Below are 11256 nucleotides of genomic sequence, written 5' to 3'. Positions count from 1 at the left end.
TGTGTTTCGGTGCAAATTGTTCTTTCTGTTGATGTCCCTGATCGATTTTTTCCGACCTGATCTTTCGTTATGATTTGTGTATCCTTGGTTTGGATTGGTGACCGCGCTGATGCGATTGTGAATTGCAAGAGCAAGACTATTGATTGAGGTGCGCAAATAACGAAGTAGTCCGAATTGAGTCTGCGGACTTGGAGGGATGCCAGCTGTAATATCAGCAATGTGCACAGAAATATGTAAGAAAGGGTGCGAAGCATACCTTGCGTATGTACTTGATGACAAAGAATTAGAAAAGAAACCCGAATCTGTGCCGGTGGTTTGTGAATACCCGGATGTTTTTCCGGAAGAATTACCGGGTTTACCACCTGTTCGGGAGGTAGAGTTTGGTATTGAGCTTGTACCTGGGACTACGCCGATTTCGATAGCTCCGTATCGTATGCACCAACCGAGTTAAAGGAGTTGAAAGCTCAGTTGCAAGAACTGACGGATAGAGGTTTCGCTCGACCAAGTTCTCACCTTGGGGTGCACCAGTATTGTTCGTGAAAAAGAAGGACGGAACCATGAGTTGTGCATTGACTATCGTCAGCTGAATAAAGTGACGATAAAGAACAAATATCCGTTGCCGCGCATCGATGATTGTTCGACCAACTGAAGGGAGCCTCAGTGTTCTCAAAAATAGATTTGAGATCGGGCTATTATCAGTTGCGAATTCGAGATTCAGATATCCTAAAACTGCCTTCAGAACGAGATATGGTCACTACGAATTCTTAGTGATGCCGTTTGGGCTCACTAATGCCCCTGCAGTATTTATGGATTGATGAATCGGATCTTCAGACCGTATTTGGATCGGTTCGTAGTGTGTTCATTGATACATTTTGGTCTATTCAAGAGATGAGACCGAACATGCTGAGCATCTGAGGCTAGTGCTGCAAATTTGCGGGTAAGCAGTATATCTAATTCAGTAAGTGTGAGTTCTGGTTAAGAGGTTAGCTTCTTGGGTCATGTGGTATCTGCGTCGGGTATTCGAGTTGACCTGAACAAATTTCAGCCATACTTGACTGGAAACCTCCGGAAATATTACTGAAGTTCGGAGCTTTTTGGGACTCGCCGGTTATTAATGACGATTTGTCAAAGGTTTCTCGATGATAGCCACACCAATGACGAAGCTACTTCAAAAGGATGCTAATTTGAATGGACGGAGAAATGTCAGAAAGGCTTCAATCAACTGAAAACTCATTTGACTGAAGCTCCAATTTTAGTGCAACCCGAATCAGGCAAAGAGTTTGTCATTTATAGTGACGCATCCCTACTCGGGTTGGGTTGCGTATTGATGCAAGAAGGTCGAGTTGTGGCCTATGCGTCGAGACAATTGAAGCCACACGAGAGAAAGTATCCAACCCATGATCTCGAGCTAGCCGCCATCGTATGCTTGAAATATGGCACTATTGTTTGCGAAAGTGCCATGTATTCGGATCACAAAAGTCTCAAATATTGATGACTCAACGAACTTGAATTGCGACAAAGACGTTGGCTGAGTTTGAAGATTACGAGCTTGTCATTGATTACCACCCAGGAAGGCTAACGTGGTTGCGACGCCTTAAGCGGAAGTCATTGTTGCTTTACGAGCGATGAACGTGCATTTGTCTGTTCTACCAGACAATGTGTTAGTAGCTGAATTAAAAGCTAAACCATTATGACTCACCAAATTCGTGAAGCTCAGAAAGTCGATGATGAATTGGTTGCAAAACGGGCTAAGTGTTTCCGAACGAGGAATCGGAGTTTCAAATTGATGATGATGATTGTGTGAGGTTCAGAAATCGTTTGTGTGTTCCAAGGAATTCAGAACTCATTTCGATGATTCTGAACGAAGCCCATTGTAGCCGAATCTCAATTCACCCGGGAGTACGAAATGTACAACGATTTGAAACGTCAATTTGGTGGCATGGTATGAAACGGTACATCTCCGACTTTGTTTCGAGATGTTTAATATGTCAACAAGTGAAAGCGGAACATCAAGTGCCTTCAGGATTACTCCAGCCGATCATGATACCCGAGTGGAAATGGGATCGAGTCACAATGGACTTTGTGTCCGGACTGCCCTTGTCAGCAAGTAAGAAGGATGCTATATGGGTTGTTGTTGATAGACTGACTAAGTCGGCTCATTTCATCCCCGTACGTACGGATTTTTCATTGGATAACTAGCTGAATTGTACGTTTATCAAATTGTGAGATTACACGGGGTACCTGTTTCTATCGTGTCGTATAGAGATCCGAGATTCACCTCACGATTTTGGAAGAAATTGCAAGAAGCTCTGGGTACCAAGCTGCATTTTAGCACTGCTTTTCACCCCCAAACCGATGGTCAATCCGAGCGGATAATTCAGATACTTGAGGATATGTTGAGATGTTGCATCCTCGAGTTCAGTAGTTCATGGGAACGGTATTTACCTTTGATTGAATTCGCTTACAACAATAGTTTTCAATCAAGTATTAAGATGGCACCTTACGAGGCTTTGTACGGTCGTAAATGCCGTACACCATTGTTTTGGACCGAGCTCGGTGAAAGTAAAATTTTCGGAGTTGATTTGATTAAAGATGCTGAACAGAAAGTAAAGGTAATCCGTGAAAGTCTGAAGGTAGCCACAGATCGTCAGAAGTCGTACGCAGATTTGAAACGAAAAGACATCGAGTATCAGGTGGGAGACAAAGTGTTCCTTAAGGTTTCACCTAGGAAAAAGATACTCAGGTTCGGCCGTAAGGGCAAGTTGAGCCTAAGATTCATTGGCCGTACGAAATCTCCGAACGAGTTGGTCCGGTTGCGTATAGATTGATTTTGCCCCCGGAGCTAGAAAAGATTCATTGCGTCTTTCATGTTTCGATGCTTCGACGCTATCAATCTGATCCATCGCATATAATTAGCCCATCAGAGGTTGAAATTCAAGTCGACATGAGCTATGAAGAAGAACCGATGCGTATCCTAGCTCGTGAAGTGAAGGAGTTGCGAAACAAAAGAGTTCCGCTAGTAAAGGTGTTATGGCTCAAACACGGGATCGAGGAAGCTACTTGGGAGACCGAGAGCTCGATGAAAGAACGATACCCAAACCTATTTACCGGTAAGATTTTCGGGGACGAAAATTTCTTAAGTGGGGGAGAGTTGTGACAGCCCAAAGTTGACCCTAGTCGGGAAGTGGTTTCGGGACCGCTAAACCGAGTCACCGAAATGTTTGAATGTGATACTTATTGTCTAGAATATGTAATTATGAATGTGTGAAAATTTCAAGCTTCAATTTGGTTGATTTCATGTGAATTTAGTCAATAGGACTTATGTGAGAAAATTCTAAAATGTGATAGGTCAATGTGTGAGGACCTATTAGTGCATGTGGACAAAGGGGGACTTGCATGTCAAATTCCCCCCTACTAGTAGTGGCCGGCCATGACAAGCATGGTAGACCAAGTTTGATGGCCAAGACATGTCATAGACATGTTTTGTTGGTGCATCATGGGTGGAATAAAATAAAATAATAGGCATGGAAATTAAATAATGAAAAGGAGTATGATGAATACACAAAAAAAAGTGTGTAGTTGATTCTTTTCCCCCCCCCCCATTGCCGTGAGCTAAAGAAAAGAGAGGAGAAGATCTTTGTTCATCCTTTTCTCACCTTCATTTAGCCTAAATTAGAAAGAAAAACAAAGAAAAAAATTTTCTCATCCTTTGGTTCATCCTTGGCCAAAAATTTAAGGAGGAAAGAAGAAGAAAGGTGAAGAGATTCGGCCATGCATGTAGCTAGGCTAAGGTATGTTTGATGATGTTCCATGAGATGCATGCATGTTTTAGTTGTTAGCTTGAGTTCTACCTAGCCCATGGTCTAAATCTTGCTATGTGATGGAATTGGCACTTGACCATGGATGCATCATTCTTGGTTGGTGTTTGATGTTGTGGTGATGAGGCATGAGGATGAGTTAAGATTCGGCCTAGGTGGAGGTTGTGTTAATGCCATTGCATGCAAAATATGAAGCTTGTTAATAATGCATGTGATGATGGCTTGATGATTCTTGAACCTCCTTTTAGCATTTTTGTGTGAGCACATATGTGCATTGGTTGCTAAATGGAGAAGAATCGGCTAGCAAGATGTGTGCTAAGGCCGAATGTAACTTTGCATGTTAATGAGCAATGCATGTGTTAAATTGATGAAAAGGGGAGGATGCTTTACTAGTGTGTATATGTGTGTATTAAGTGTTGAAATCGACACCAAAATAGACATGCATATTCGGCCAAGGGGAAAGAAATTAGCTAATATGTTGTGTTGATGCATGATTTTTGCATGTATGAGACTTTAATGTCTAATGTATAAATATGGGCTAAGTGCCTTGTGTTCATCTTTTTGATGCCTAAATGATGAAATCAATTTATTTGTTTAATTAAGCTCAAGAGCAAAGGGAAATAAATCCGATAAAGGGAAGGAAAAAGTGGTTGAATAGCTAGCGGAATCGTTCGACAACACCCGAGGTAAGTTCTTGAGTAAGAGAGCTTAAATTACGATGTGATTAAATCATGCTCTATGTGTGGCTATTGAGCCGAATGTGCAAGGACGATATGTGCCTTGTGTTTGAGTTTCGCAAATGAAAATGAAATATGAATGTGCCATGAATTATTGTTAGATGTGCATGATTAATTGAATGCTGACCGGGCTAAGTCCCGAAGGCTTTGTGCTAAGTGAATATACCCGGACTAAGATCCGAAGGTATTTGTGCGAGATACAAATTCCGGGTTAAGCCCCGAAGGCCTTTGTGCGAGATACTAAATCCGGGTTAAGTCCCGAAGGCATTCGTGCGAGTTATTAAATCCGGGTTATGCCCCGAAGGCATTGTGTGAGTTACTAAAACCGGGCTATGTCCCGAAGGCATTTGAACGAGGAGCTATATCCGGTTAAATCCCGAAGGTACGTGATTGGTAATGAATGAGCTTGCTGTAACATTCCAGCAAACACTCGAAAAACATCCCAATATGGGGATATGTTACGTATGTGTTGAATTTAATCGAGCCCTTACAAATAAATGTTCGCTCAGTTGATAAACGAGCTACCGGCCTTCGGCTAAGTTAGTCTATTGTGTATGTACATAAGGGTTGTTAATGTTGTGAAGCAAGTTTGATATCGGTAAATTGCGTATTGTGAAATATTCCGTTTAGCTAAATGTGTGTTATTCTTTGTTTATGCTGGAATTCCTTGCTCAAAACTTACTAAGCATAAATTGCTTACTCGTTACACTGCTCCTCTGTTTTATAGATTTTTTGGTTCTCCAGCTATCGGACTCGGGATCTTGAAGTCGAAGTCGCCCACACTATCAAAGGCTCTTTTGGGTACTATTTTGGTTGAATTTTGATATGGCATGTATAGGACTACCCATTGTTGTTTTTCGAGTACTTTATGAAATGTATAAGTGTACAGCCATGCGAAAATGGCTTGTAGAAGTGGAGTATGGCATTAGACCATTCGTGTTTATGAATGTATAGATGGTTTCATGATGTAACTATAGTTGGAACGGAAGTGTTGAGCAAATGATCAGCCATTGGAATGGCTAAGTATGATCATATGTGGGCATATGTATGACAAGGCCCTAGTTGGTCCATGAAACCCCGAAAATAGGTAAGGTTTACTTTGAAAACAGAGGCTGACAGCAGCAGTGGTGTGGATTGGAAAAATCACAAGAATTCGTAGGAGTGGAATTAAATAGTGAATAAATTATGTAATCGAACCTTGATGAATCTACTTTAATATGAAAGTAACGAAACAATCATATGAACAGTACAGTAAGAGATATTCGGGTTCTTGTGGAACAGGGCCAGAACAGTTTCTGGATTCCCTGTTCCGACTTTGGAAATTCACTATAAATTGACCAGAGATAATTAGGGGTCATACCATATATGTATGGATTTCTCTCTGAGTCTAGTTTCCATAGAAACAAACGGCATCAGTATTGAAGCTCTGTGCAGAGAGATATCCAAGTCGTAATGGGAAAAGGTTAGTGTAGTCGACCCCTGTAACATGGGAGAATTTGACTAATAAACTGTACTAATTGGCCTGACCAAAAATTCTAGAAAAAATACATAGGTGGGGACATGAGTCTACTTTCAGGGAAAAATCACAAAACTGATTTTCGAGTTGTGAAACTTAAGATATGATTTTTGAAGCGACTAGTACTCAGACTGGGCAGTGTCTGGAAAAATTTTTCAAAGTTTGTTAACATCTCGTGTCCGACTCCGGTGTCGGTCTCGGGTTCGGGGTGTTACAACTCGATACTTACTTATTACTTGATAACGACTGTGTACACTTGCACAAACCTACGCGTTACAGTAATGTTCGTAACCCTATTCCGGTGTTGAATACTGGTGAGGGTGCTACAGGTGGTTTGAGGTAACCTTCCTGCTTGCCACATGTCTTTATATGAATAGGGCTATAACAAGAGTGAATAATCTAATTTAAACAATCGTGCAATTAAGTTTGATAATTAGAGTCGGGTTTTTCTAGATCATAAAGGTGTCATCAAATTAAATATTAAAAGCTTTTTTTAGGACTATTCAATTGAAAAGAGTTGATTGTCAAGCTATTGTCAGAGTTAATTTACAACAAAAGAAAATTGGTGGTTTGAAGTTTGTTTTTCGACCACTTTAACCGACTTACTAAAGGATTAGAAAATATCTACGATCAATTCCAATACCGAAACTGAAATCGCACTTGAGACTAGAACTACCGACAAATCGATTTAGTTTATTTTAATTTAATATTTTACTTTTCATGCTTTTTCGTCATTACAACATTTTTTTTGGCGAAAAATCTAGCTAAACTAAAAAATAAAAAAAACAATACCTACAAGCTCAACCTACAACTTCTCTTAATGATCATTCAGACTCAACAATAGGTTCCTTGAATGTGTCCCACACATGAGTAACATGATACTGTTTTGCCCAACAAATTGATGTCTTAATAGTCCCCGGTAAGCTCCATGCTAACTTTGAAAGATAAGCAAGTTCCTATTCTTCCATACCAAACCAAAAAAGGTTACCCAAGGGGCCCCAGTCCTTGATAACCACTCATGATTTCTTAAATTTACCCCAACCCAATCTAAAAGATTCCCTGAAAAGAATTGAGGCTGCCAGTTTATAGGTACCAGGTTTAATCAAACTTCTTCAGTTGTCGGACATTCTCTTAAGACATGCAGAATATCTTTTGTATTATGATAACAAATCTGACATGATATATCCTGTCCAATCCCTCTGCGCGCCTTTTCTAGGTTGGTGAGCAACCTTTGCTTGCATACTAACCATAGGAAGAAGCGGACACGATGTGGTCCTTGATATTTCCAGACTTCCTTCCACTTATTGCCTTGTGCACTCCATGTTCTTTTTGTTCTTAACCGATATGCATCTTTGACTGAGAAATTCCTGTTTGTGGTCTGTGTCCAACAAATTTTGCCAAGTCCTACTAAAGGGTGTTGGGGAAGTATGTTCATTATCCTTTGTATGATCTCTTTTGATAATTTCCTTCTGAATGCTTCAAGATCCCATGCGCCTTCTTCTATTACCATATCCCTTAGCTGACAATTAATTGTTGGTCTGTTTGGGATTGGCAAGTGCTTAATTAGGGGGCCTATTATAAGTACCCTGTAACATCCCACACCCTTGCCCTACGTCATGACGGAATATGAGGCGTTACTAAACTTAAACACATTCATTCAAACATTTACGAGTCACCAAGACTTGATTAAATTCAAGAAATTTTCAAACTTTTCCAAAACTTCTTATCAGGGGCCTATAAGGCCCAAAGCATCTCCTAGAAATCACTCGGGACCGATTCGGGTCCTTTAATCAACACTAGGAAAAATGACCTTTAAAACAGGGCACATGCCCGTGTGGATAGGCAACACGCCTGTGTGGAACTTGAACATGGTCATGCTAATGGCCCGTGTGGCACACACGGCCTAAGCACCTAGGGACACGCCCGTGTCCCATGCCCGTGTGAATTAAATTCTAAATTCGAACCTATAGGGGTTTTCACAAGGCCTAGCACATGCCCGTGTCTACGGCCCATGTCCCTCACACGGCCATGACACGCCCGTGTCCTAGCCCGTTTCCAAAACCTTGACATTCTGTTTCTGACGTCAACATCCAATTTGGGGCACATGGCCAAGGCACACGCCCGTGTGCTAGACCGTGTCCTTCACACGGCTGAGACACACGGCCGTGTCTCTACCTGCGTGTTTACTACCATGCATATTAACTTGTAAAATTTACGTGCATGGGACACACGGCCGGACAACATGCCCATGAGGCTGGTCGTGTGTCACACACAGGCACATGGCCTAGACACACGGTGTGGACAATATAAGGCTATTTACCAAGCCTTATGCCACCTAAAACAAAATTTAATACTAATCAACATATCAAGGTCTAATTTAATATGAGTTCTCAACCAACAACCATAGCTAAGGCCTATATGCATTTCACAAATATAACCATATTAACAATTTCACATTCGCAAAGACTATCTTGCATTCATATAATGACTTACAATATTAGCCATTTTCATGGCCTTATACAAAATGAGTCAAGTGCTAAAACAAGCCAACACCTTTGGCCCCAAAATAATGTGACACAAAAATAAAATCAAAGATACCTATACATGCCATAATCAAAATGATAAAACTAGTTATACCAAGAGCTTTGAGGATAGTGTGACTAGCTTCTCCGACGTAGGCGACTATCCTCGAACTACTTTGGCGGCACTAAAATGAAAATGGAAAGGAAAAAGGGTAAGCATAAGTGCTTAGTAAGTACATATATGCAAATAAGTGTAATTAGAAATAAATTCATCAAACAATGGCTTATCATACTTAAATGATATATCATTTTAACCTCACTATCTTGCTCTTCCTTCTTTTACGCATACTTACTACATCTCATCACATACTATGGTCTTCGTTCGAGAGTTTAGTATACATACCTGTAGTTACCCGTAAATTAACTCAAGTTCATTCTCTCTATTAACTTACCTCATTGGAAGTATCGTCCATCCATTCATCGAGTTTCCCCTTTGAACACTCAGAAATATCAATGAATACACGGGTAGTTTACTCTTGAGTACTATACAAGTAGCCAAAGCTACCTCGTACTTTGTAATACCTGCATACTTGAGCTACTCACGGGCCTTTTCACCAAGTCAGTACCCGGACCCCATAGCTCTATCATGTAATGCCCGCTTATTAACAGGTCTGCACACAAAGTCAGTACCCGGACCCACATTACATATTTCACTTGTCTCATGAACTCAGACTCAACTCATGAGTTCAGACCACTCAATTTCTCATGACTTACCTTTTGTATCCTATACTATTTCCGAGGTTCGACGGGATCTCGTATCTAACCTGATGCTGTTGCATTTGTTCATAATGTAGGTTACTCTTATATCGCATTATTTATACTTTCATGGTATCGAGTAGATTATGATACATGGTAAAATAAAACATTTAAAAGTAAGCTACAATGACACACTACTTACATATATACTTACCTCGGCACAAAATGATGAGAATGAGCCTAATCCTCGTAAATTTTGTTCTTCCCTCGATCAAGGCCCGAATCACGTTTCTCTTGATCTAAAATTTCAAAATTAGCTTATTAAATACAAAAATCATTAAATTCAACTTAAGACTCATACTTTGGTAAATGACTGTTTTGCCCTTAAACTTAGCAAAAGTTATGATTTTACCCCTAGGCTTGAAAATTAATTTTTATCGAATTTCCTTAATAGCCAAGCCTAACTGACCATTTATTTCTCTAGTGACCACCCCAAATTCTCAATATTTCACAACATTACTATCTATTTTACAAACTTTACAAAATGGTCCTATACGGTTTTCATGAAAAGTCCTTTCATAAAAGTTGTTCACTCAACAACCAAAACTCATTTTCTTCCATAAAAACTCAGCAAACATACAAATCCTTTCATGGTAAGTCCCTAGACTATCAATCATTTCACAAAATAGTCCCTTCAATAGCTAGATTAAGCTTTAGGGGTCCCAAAAGTACAAAAATTATCAAGAATAACCCTCAAATTGACTTACTTCCAAGAGGCTAGCTTGGATGAAATTTTAAGGCTTCAAAACCCTTATTTTTGCTGAGAATTTCGGTGAAGAAGAAGAAGTGAAATGTGTGATATCATCTTTTTTTATTTTATTTCTTTTTAGTCAAACAAGTCACCAATTTTTTACCTAACATTGACTAGCCTAATTCTTTGTCCCTATGGCTGGCCATGCTGCAGTTTAAGGGTCTATTTTCCCTTCAAAGACCTTAAATTTTTGTCTCTCTAGCTATTTGGTATGTCTATAAAGTGAAATTGGACTTTTACCTTTTTTGCGATTTAGTCCTTTTTCTCAATTTAGCTCTCAAATGCTAAAATTTAGTCACCAAATTTTTCATGCACCTTTATAATCATGCTGTCGCACATAAAATAATATTAAAATAATTTCTTCCGACTAGACCCAAAATCGGGCTGTTACATACCTAATTATCTTCCCAGCATCATATCTCTGTTCCCATTCCAACTGACCAACACAGATTCTCCTTTAGTAAAGGCCAAACCTTTGCAATTGCTCTCCACATTACTGAACAACTTTCTCTTGCGATATTCTCAAGAATTATCTCTTTCATTCCATACTTTGACCGCAACACACGCACTTATAAAGCGTCTCTTTTGGAGACTATATTAACTCTTAATTTTAGTAAAAAATATGCATTTTGGCTTTATAAGTGCTGTAGACCTAAGCCTCCACATACACATGGTTGGCACATTGATCCCTAATCAGCTAGCGCCATTTTTCATCCTTTAGTGGTGGGCCCCCAAATGAATTGTTTTGCCAGGCCTTCAATTTTTTCACATACACCTTTTGGAATTCGCATGGCTTGCATAAAATAATTAGGAATAGAGAGAAGAACTGATTGTGTTAGGGTGAAGTGTCTTGTCGTAGATAATTGCTCCGCATCCCAATTTCCCAACTTTGCTCGAACCTTTTCTACTACGAACTGTACTATAAAGTTAGTAATTCTTTTGTGGAATAAAGTAATTCCAAGATATTTCTCTAAATCTTGGACTTGCTGTTACGTTTAATATCCTGCTTATTCTTCCACTTAGATTTCCATCCATTCTTTTGGAGATGAAGATATTAGTTTTCATTACAACATTGATAATTGAATACTATCACAAA

Source organism: Gossypium hirsutum, chromosome A02 (assembly GCF_007990345.1).
Source record: "Gossypium hirsutum isolate 1008001.06 chromosome A02, Gossypium_hirsutum_v2.1, whole genome shotgun sequence".
Taxonomy (NCBI): domain Eukaryota; kingdom Viridiplantae; phylum Streptophyta; class Magnoliopsida; order Malvales; family Malvaceae; genus Gossypium; species Gossypium hirsutum.
This window is presented reverse-complemented; position numbering follows the sequence as displayed.